A 10,860-nucleotide genomic window follows, 5' to 3' on the forward strand; every position below is an offset into this window, starting at 1 on the left:
TACGGGTGGCCAGAAATACCTATGTGAAAGCCAAGCCACCAATAGGACAGGCCTCATGAAACTAACCTATGGATTATATAGAAAATATTGAAAAATACCAATCTGCTGGGCCAACGCAACATGAAAGTGAATAGAAAAACAATTGATGGTTAAGTTAACCCATGTTTGGCGTGGCTTCATGCTGTCGTTTTTGGCCACCCTTGAGTGCAAATGTCATTCATGTTCATCTTAGGTTTGTACAGTGCAATTATTTTCCCAACTTTGATAAAACAATGGGATGTTTGTGACCTAACTGGCTAGGTTAAACTAACCCAAGTATTTTTTTGAGACCTGCAAGCAAAACGCATGTCTTACCTTAGTTTGGGTGTCAACAGGTCCAGTCTAATCTAAATCTCTACTGTTTTGCATGCTTGCTCCACATTTCTGACCTTCTGAAAGGTCTTAGCTAGCAATACTGTAGAATGCGAATTGTGTCACGCTGAAAACTGACAACAAACGTCGAGGGTGAGCGAGTTTCTCTAAACAGTTGATTAGTGATATCTCTGTTGTAACTAGCTGTCATTTCTGCTCTCAAGTTGATAGACATACAATATACTACTGGTGAGTTTTTATGTGGGGGCCCTTGGCCTCTGGTCAACAGTAGTGCACTTTAGTAGGGATATAGGGTGACATTTGGGACAGTCATCCAGCGGTGTTCATTATGCTGCTTGATCTTCTTGTCCGTGGCCCAGTTCAGTTAGTTTTAACATGCATTCTTACATCGTCCATTCCTACACGTATCTCTATGGTTAAATAGTTATATTGCTTTCACGGGTCCAACCTTGGGCCCATGTATTGCCTATTATTTGAATGCTGGCTTCTGCTGAGTGTTACTGAATGTTTCTTGTGCCTCTCAGCCCTCCATGAGGATGCTCCTACTGGCTCCTACAGATAAATAATTAACTGAAGCAGCTAGGCTCATTAAGCTTGGAAGACACAAACCCGCTCAGACGTGAAGCCTGAAGTGGCCAGCACCTTGTCCTTGGCTGATAACACCGAGAGACCAGTCTACACACCAGCTCTCTACAAATGCTCAATGACATTATTCAACCCCTCCATCCTCATCCTCTCTAACCACTCTCACACACACACACACACATTCTTAATTAACATCTCCCAGATGTCCGGCCCATGTCATTACCCACGGTTCACTTTCGGAGCCGCCCTTCCTATTTCCACCACCTCACAGCGCTGTGGACTGTCAGACCAAGCTCTCCACTGCTCCTTCACACCACCATTAAGACTGGCCTCTATCCAGGCCAGCTCTCTGGAGAGGGCAGGCAGGCAGGCAGGCAGGCAGGCAGGCAGGCAGGCAGGCAGGCAGACAGGCAGACAGGCAGACAGGCAGACAGACAGACAACAGACAGACAGACAGACAGACAGACAGACAGACAGACAGACAGACAGACAGACAGACAAGAACAAGACAGACAGACAGACAGACAGACAGACAGGACAGACAGACAGGCAGGCAGGCAGGCAGGCAGGCAGGCTCACTCACACAGAGAGAGAGAGAGAGAGAGAGAGAGAGAGAGAGAGAGAGAGAGAGAGAGAGAGAGAGAGAGAGGAGAGAAGAGAGAGAGAGAGAGAGAGAGAGAGAGAGAACTAAGCCGAGGTTCAGTCACAGGGGACACACTAGCTCTCTTCATTAAGGGCTCAAAGTCTAGGAAATACTCCCAATACTGTCTAACAGACTAGGTCTGGGGGTTGGTAGTGAGGGGTGGGGAGGGGATGTGTAATGTCAAGGGTGATTTCTTTAGATGAGACAGGATTATGAATAGTTGAACACAGTGTGATACATGATCTATATCAGGCTGCCTTTTGCCTTTGCCCACTCTATTTCTCTCTTCTGTTCACTTAGTGAGACGGATTATATTATGCCTGATTATATTGAGGAGTGGACCAGCTCTGGAGATAACCCTGTACAGACACAACATCTGACTATAACCTCTACCCTCTCTACCTCCAGCTATAGTCCAGTCCTACCAGTCCACGGCCAATGGACGACCGGCCACTACTGTATAGTCTTCGGGTTCCACTCCGCATCTACACACTAGCTGACAGATCCAGACAAACCTCAGAGGGGACACGTTAAAGGTACGTCTGGGCAGTTCTACTTTTCTTCCTCTTGCTCCTCCTCTTCCTCTTGCTCCTCCTCTTCATTCTGCTATTCTTCCTCCTCTCTGGTTGTCAGCTCTAAGACAAGCAAAACAGGGTGGGACGAACAGTGGAGCTTTAAGGTGGAACTGTGTAAGCCCACACACACACACACACATACACACACGTGTGCATGAACACACACTGACACATACACACACACACACACACCACTAACTCCCGAGGGCGTTGGAGTCAAGTCTGTGCCTAATTGTTTCATTTGCAGCGGCGTAGTTGCCGGATGCACACACATAAAGAGCCCTGATGCAGGGATTTGAATAATTCTGCATCATCACAACACACTCTCTATACAAAAGGTAGATAAAAAGACATTTAGAAAAAAGACAAATGGTGGTGGAAGCTGGCATTTAGCAGGCATTGCCTCTTCGTGCGGCTACAACAAGGCTTAGCTTGGAAGCGACAGGCGAAAATTGCAAGTGGAGAAAAGGAATGAGAGAAAGAGAGAGAGAGAGAGCGACAGAGAGGGGGAGAGAGAGGGAGAGAAAGAGCGAGAGGGAGAGAAAGAGAGAGAGAGAGAGAGAAAGAGAGGGAGCTAAATGGAGGGATGGGATGACTTTTCATGACCAAAGGCATTTATCTTTATCCTTCCTTCTCTCCTGCTTTTCCTCTCTTCCATTCTGCGTGACGACTTTAACTTTCGTCTGCCGAAGTGCACACACACACGTGGGGGGGAGTCACCTCTATATGGCAGCCCTCCGTTTAGACACACCAGGTGTGGTACACACTATACTTATTTCTCCCATGTTCACTCTTTCTCTATCTCCCTCTCTCCCTCCCTCACCCCCTTTGTCTCTATTACTCACTCTATGAGTAATTGAATTTCTGAAGTGCTCAACAGTTTTGTTAATTTCACCATGTCACCTGTCACTCAAGGTGTGGGTGAAGAGAGAGACTACCCAGCTAGCACATATTGTTCTGAGAACCATATGTTTCGTAGAGCTTGGTGAGAGCGTGGTTGTCCTATGGTTATTTTGCATACAACCTTCCCACAACGTTCTGGGAATGGTGCAGGATACCCTTCCAGCACATAACGTTCTGAGAACCATATGTTTCTTAGGTGGGAATCTCAGTCCTTCTGCATAAAATGTACTACAGGTTTCCTCATGGTTCTATTTAAACTCATGTTCTCAGAACGTTCAGAGAATGTTAAGAAACAACGTTTTTCTGTAGGGATCTTGTACTTCAGCATAACATTTTCTGCAGGTTTCCTCGTGGTTCTATTTAACAACCAGCTCTCACAGTCTCACGTCAGAATTAGACGTTCATCCACGTTTCTCAAACATCAAATTTCAAAGTTGTTCCAAACGTCAAATGTTGAAGTGTTTAAGATTAGGTTTAGGCATTCACTTTTTAAGGGCAGGGTTAAGTTCAGGCATTAACTCCAAATTCCTCAGTTTAGGCATTAATACTGAATGGTTAAGGTAAGTGTTAAGGTAGGCTTAAAACCAAAATATATATATTTTTAAACTTTATATCGCTGGATTTGAACTTGCAACCTTTGGAATCAGATGCTTATGCCAATCCACCATCCCGTCCAAGGCTCTTGAAGGTAACAGCGCTCACTGTTGCCAGTTTCCATGTCATCTCCCGACATTCTCAGACATGGATGGACATTGAATACTGACTGGTATCATGGGTGACCTGGCTGCTATTTAAAGTAATGTTGTTAGAACATTCAGAGAATGTTATTCTGTGGGAATTTCAGTATTTCAGCATAACGTTTTCTGGCCTGTTTCCTCATGTTCTCTGAACATTAAGAAAATGTTCCGTAAATAAAAACACAAGGAAATATTAGTAACATTCAAAGACCGGTCTAATAATGTTATTTAAAAAAATATATACATTCCGTTCTCAGCATCAACAAAACTCTATCGTCTTGTTAAGTGTGACCAAACCTGATCTTAATGAGTGCTTGTTTCTTTTAAAATAGGTTTCAGTAAGAATATACTACAATGAACAGCTTTTTATGAGTTAAAAACCCAACATGGCATGCTAGCTCTATCCTGGTGGCGCAACGGACTACTTCTATGAATAGAGACCAGAAGATCATAGGTTTGAATCTAACTGATGCCGTGCCACAATACAAAAAAAAGTATGTGTTTTGCATAATTAATGTTTTTAACAAATGAATTTCCATGTGTCATATTTGTACTTGGAGTTAAAAACAGTTAACCTAAGCTAGCAGTGTTATTAAAAGTCTTATTGAAACATGTTCTCCGAACGTTAATAAAACCTCCATAGTAAAACATTCTCAGAACCTCCCTGCAACCTAAAAATGTACGTACCTCGAACAGGCAAATTTCTCAAATGTTTAAAAAACTGTTTTTACCGGCCAGGAAACGTATGGCTTCGTTCCCAGAACCAATGGGAAACCAAAAAAACTTCAAAGGAACCAAATGTGCTAGCTGGGTATTCTCTCGAGAGATACTATGCTGTAATTAATAGTAAACATCATATAAAACAAAACAGCTCACCCACACACATTTACACTGACACAAAAATACATATTTTCATATTAAACACAAAAGCACACCCAGACTTTAAACACTTGTGTTGAATCTACTAATCTGAAATATTGTAGATCTGGGACGTTTTGTTAAATCCGTTGAAATATCTTTTCAATTTGATACATACTATTATCTTAGGCTCCAGATGATATGGACGCAACAATCATGACAATGTTGAAAACATTTACAAATCTCTGTTTTTAAAAGTACGTTGTTTGATCATTGCGGCACGTAGATATTGAGCCATTTTCATAACAACCTAATTTCAGAGATTCCGCGTGTGACTCCTAAGGCACAGAGCACAGACGGCGATACCAACAAAGAGCATAATCACGTTTTGGCAATTGAAATATTACCACCTATTAAACAGACAATCTCATCAAGAAGACCAGATATGTTTGAGATTACAAAAGCAGAATTTAGAGCCTTCCAATGGGTCTAATTAAAATGAAGCCATCACTGGAAAACAAAGACTTTAAACCCATTATGAGACAGAGAAAGAGAGGGAGAGAGAAGAGAGAGCGAGAGACTCTTTAAAAATTCTCATCAGCCATAAACTGATAAAAGAGGACTGTATATGTGAATACCTTTATTCTTTTATGTCTTCTTTATTTCTTCTTTAATAGAAGAGGGGTTCATCTGGGGAGTATAATGCAGTCAGTGGGAGATTGACACAATAGCTCAAATGGTCTGGGATGGATGGATTGTGTTTAGTTCAACTAGATGGGTCTCATTGTGTTGCATTTAGAGAGGGGTTTGTAGGTGGGGTGGGGTGGTGAGAGATTTGAGGAAGCATGAATATGTGTGTATGTGACGGCAGGGGGTAGGACAATGTGTGTGTGCGTGCGTGCGTGCGTGCGTGCGTGCGTGCGTGCGTGCGTGCGTGTGTGCGTGTGTGTGTGTATGCAACTGTATGCATGTGTGCCCATGCCTGCATTTGCGTGTGTGTGTTGGGAGGCGTGCTCCAGAAAGAAAGGCATTTTGGGATTTTTGCAACACGTTTTCCTTTACAAAGAGCAATGCGGGAATCTGATGGAGTCTCCTCCTTAATCACAAAGGCAGGATTTGGCTGCTGCCTCAATCCACTCACTAATTTATTCATTCAAAAGTCTTAATATTTGGCAGTGGGCGAAGGATCACACAAGACATGTAAAGCATTTCCCTGCGACTCTGAAGATTCCTCTTAATTAAGAGGAGGTCAGGGATTTTATTTTCTCCTTGCTAGCATAAAAATAAAAAATACGTTTCTTTTTCCAGGCATTCAATATACAAAAAGATTGAGAGGGAACCGGCTTTGAAGTTGGGTGGGATGACACGCTCGTGTCTCGTTACAATCATGTAGGTTTTGTCATTCATAAACACAGAGTAAAATTAGCCAAATAGAAAAACAGACTCGGGTTCAAAGTTCAGTGCGTGAGTATGATATCAACAGACAAACATTGGATCTTTTCATGTAGTTTCTACTTTGGAAGGCAGGTAGATTACAATCAAAATGTGGTTCTGTCGTTAAGATTGAAGCTGTTATTTCCCACTGTAGACTACTGTCTGATCTTCATTGCTATTTGGAGCAGCAGTAACATAAAGGATGAACTCTTATTAAAACAACCATATATCAAAAGAGCCCCATGAAGTCAATGCTCTTCTTACGAGTTTGGGCAGAGACACGACTCACAAATGAATCAGAACCCGGTTTGGCACACACATACACAGACACGGAGACTCACAGATACACACACACACACACACACACACATACACAGACACGGAGACTCACAGATACACACGCACAAACATCAAAATTGTGTTTGTCTGGTAAAAGAGAAAGGCTTTGCCTCACTTCTAACTCCCTCCCTTTCTACCTCTCTGCCTCTACTCTTCCCTCCCTTCTTACAGCCTCTCTCTCTCTCCCTCAATAAGGATGTGTCTTCCTGTGTTTTTATCTGACCTGAGTCCAGGTGTTTCAGTGTAGCTCTAGACACAGGCAAGTGTTCTGAACACTGGGGTCAATGCTCTCTCACTTACAGATTTATTTTGAGTGTGTGTGTGTGTGTGTGTGTGTGTGTGTGTGTGTGTGTGTGTGTGTGTGTGTGTGTGTGTGTGTGTGTGTGTGTGTGTGTGTGTGTGTGTGTGTGTGTGTGTGTGTGTGTGTGTGTGTGTGTGTGTGTGTGTGTGTGTGTGTGTGCATCCGCAGCTGCCTTGTTCAGCTGCTGGTCTTACAACCTGTCTCAGAGATAAGACCTCCCTTTTTCATTTCAGGAAACTCTCCACTCTTCTCCAGAGTCACCCCCTCCTCCTCCTCTCCCTTTCCCCTCTCCTCCTCCTCGTTCCCCTCTCCTTTCCTCTCCTCCTCAGTTCACCACTCAGAACCGGAGAGGCTTTCCAACTTCATCTTATCAATACAGGGAGAAGGAGTCGGACTGAAAGTTCATTAATTCCTGCCTAACCTATGCCTCAGTTTTGCTAATACCCCCACTCTATTGATGTTTCTGTTCCCAGGGAGCGAGAGAACTGCTTTAGCCATGCTCGTCACACTACCACCACCTCTCCACTTTCCCCTGCCCCCCCCCCTCACTCCCTCCGTACACTTACTGTTTCTCTCTCTCTCTTTGTCTTTCCCTCTTTCTCTGCCCCTCTCTCTCTTTCTCAATTCCAATTTCAATTGCTTTATTGGCATGATATACCAATGTACATATTGCCAAAGTGTACTTATTCAATAACAATAGCAATAACAACATAGTTAACAATAATGATAGTCAATATTGTCACAAACAGGACAATCAGTAACAAGAATAATCAAGGATGTGGGGAATGGGGTTGTTTAAGAGATGGAAATCTCTCTCTACTCCTCTCCCTCTCCCTGTCTCAGGACAGGGGAGATGTAAGATATAACTAACAGTGGCACAAGGATGAGCTGGGTGGGAGAAAACATCCTGAGAAAGGATAAAGCCTTGGTCCCTTGGATGGTTGGCTGTTCTGGCCCGCCTACCCAGGGTTACCCTCCCTCCTATCCATGCTAACCCTCCCTCCGCCCAGCCTCGGCCCAGCATGGGGCCCTGGGGGACCAGAGGGGATGTATAGGGCCTTGACCCCCAGAGGTCACGTTCCAAGGGGGAATTCTAAAGGCTGACATCTGTTGCCTTGCTTTTTGATCAGGGGATAGAAAGGAAGAGAGGAGAAGGCTCAGGCCTCTTGTCAGCTAAACACTGGTCCGGGTGTAAGAGAAAACCTCAGCAAGCCACCTCCACCACCATTTAGTTTGTGTTTTTGTTTTGTCGTTTACATTGTGGTGGAAATGAAAGGAGAAGCGGAGGAGAGAGAGATGGGTGAGGATTCTTTTCAGGTTGGAGTGTGGATTCCCTTTTTTTCTTTTCTCAGGGAGTCAGGAGATGGATGGTGAGAGAGAGAGAGAGAGAGAGAGAGAGAGAGACGAGAGAGAGAGAGAGAGAGAGGGAGAGAGAGAGAGAGAGAGAGAGAGAGAGAGAGAGAGAGAGAGAGAGAGAGAGAGAGAGAGAGAGAGAGAGAGAGAGAGAGAGAGGGAGGAGGGGTTTTGTCGTATGTCAAAGGCATGAACTTCTCTTTGTATATCTCTCATCATTGCTTTCCATTGTAAATGTATGTTGGAGAGTTTCCAGTGGCACTCACTTTAGCGGTTTGCATTTGTCTTTTGAATAACAAAAAATACAAAATAAATTGTAAACTGACGTGGCTGTTAATAATGATTTATATATGAGAGTTATTTCAATTGAACTTAGAACAGTAAAAGTTATTCTCGATACATGACTGGTCTCAGACCATTTTCATATCAAACTACTATCAAAAGTTAATCAAATAAAAGTTAGGGGGGAAAACATATGTATGAAAATGAGTCTCCGCATCAAAATCCTCTCCTCTGAGAAGTACTTTGTCCAGTAAGCATCCCGTGTTCCTAACTGAGTGTCTAATCCAGGTGTGGGACTGATATAGGGTAGACTACCATCATTTTTGGCTTTTTGAAAATTCTCCTATTTTGAGATGCAGAGCCGTTTAATAGCTTCCAGTGAGGTTGGCATGGTTACCGGCGGAGAAAAGCCGAGAGTTAGATCTTGTGACTGAATCTTCCAGAACCTGGTATAATCTCCGGCCAATCTCGTTTTAACACCCAACTTCTGCCTGGCTCAGGCTCAGGCTCTGCATGCCTTTATTCTCTGTTCCTGCCTGCTCCGCATGAACTCACACCTCGCCCGTCACCACACCGCCCGCCAGTCGCCCGGTACAGCACAAAGGTTTTTATAACGGGATAAAGCCGGTAAAATGGGGACTTGCACATCATTTCCCATCAAAGCCTCTCTTATTGCCCCCAACGCGTGGCATTTTGTCTTTTTATTTCAGAAAAAGAAGAGGGGAGAAAGAAATTAAATGTAACTGGGCCGCTAGTGGTGAACATGGGATGGGATGAGGGATGAAAACTGTACTGGGGGGGGGGGGGGGCATGAAGATTTTGATACGGGGAATAAGAATGGGAATAATAAGGAGAGATGGGGGGCTCTGTCTGTGGCTTACTGCCCCCTCACAAATCCCTGAAACGTGGGGAAATGTATCTAGCATAAGCCCTTTAGCGCCCGTCGTTGCCTGATTATAACAGTACATTAAAACTCCTGAACGTGTGCCAGAAAGACATTGAGTGTGTCCTAAACAATACCCTATTCTCTATTTAGTCCACTACTTTTGACCAGGGTCCATTGCGCAGCTATACCAAACTTGGCCCAGCCTAACAGGCAGCGTCAGGCAGTGAAATACAGAGTGTTTTTTCATCCTTCTATACCATAAATGATGTTTTTATAGTGACAGGACAGACAGAAAGACTGCTCTCTGTGTCACTATGCAGTGGCTTGTGATGACCTTATCTTATCTTTACCAAGAGGCCACTAAAGACAGTCTATAGACCTGTTCTGCTTTCAATTGTGCCAAGACAAATACAGAAAGTACATTAGGTCCGGTCTTCCCGTTTAAGATAGCGTCTTAAGAGAGGAAGAGAAAAAACAGGGAGGGTGTCGAGGTTGGAAGGAGGAATGATATGGAAACCCCATCACTTTGTGGTGACATTGCTCAATGCGGTGGTTTATGGACGGTGTGTGCTCAGTAAATCCCTTAAACAAATCACGTTAAACAGACGCCCCATTGATCTTGAATTAGCGAGTTGTTAATCGCCTTTAGATTGCCAGTTCTCTCTCTGCACTCTTAGGGGGGGGGAAGGTGCTAAAGGGTTCTTCAGCTGTCCCCATAGGATAACCCTTTGAAGAACCCTACATGGAACCCTTTCCACAGAGGGTTCTACCTGAAACCAAAAAGGGTTTTACCTGGAACCACAGAGGGTTCTCCTATGGGGACTGGACCCCTTTTTTTTAAGAGTGTATCTGCCAGGGAATTACAACCACACTACGGATGCCTCCAAAATGGCACCCTATTCCCTATATAGTGCACTTATTTTGATCAGAGCCCAGGTGTCATGTCCACAATAGAGAAAGAAGGAGGGTGGGTGTCATCATTTCTGAGTTCCAGTGGTCCATTACTCTTCTGGCCTTGACAAAAGTAGACAAATGTGTGCAAAATAAGAATTGATTTTGTTTGCTAAATTCAGTCCTTCTTCCGATGTTGACCATAGGCTACAACGAAATGATTCAACCTTTCTTGGTTATTCACTTGAGGAAGAATGTTGATTCACTGCTTTGCTATTAAACTGTTGAGAGCTACAAGGAAAAACGCAGTAACTATGCCAACAGTGAAACTGTCAAATATGTTGTTCGTAGAAAAGTATAATTCACTGATGTATCATCTTATTATGAAGTAATTTTTATGTATATCAACCATGACCACTCATTTGACCTATGACTCCTAAAACGGCGATACAGCACTTTGTCTTTGTATGACCTTAAACAACTTTATGGGTAATGCAAAGGCAAAGTGCCGTATCTACAATCTAAATGTGTTTATCCAACTTTCTTGTTGTTTTTCTGTTTGATGGAAAGTTTTTGCGAGTTAACTTTGCACATACAGTGTGTGCCACCTAGTGGCCAGAATCCAAATTGCACCTGGGCTGGAATAATACATTATGGCCTTTCTCTTGCATTTCAAAGATCACAGTACAAACAAAAAAAAC

Source organism: Salvelinus sp. IW2-2015, linkage group LG9 (genome assembly GCF_002910315.2).
Source record: "Salvelinus sp. IW2-2015 linkage group LG9, ASM291031v2, whole genome shotgun sequence".
NCBI lineage: Eukaryota > Metazoa > Chordata > Actinopteri > Salmoniformes > Salmonidae > Salvelinus > Salvelinus sp. IW2-2015.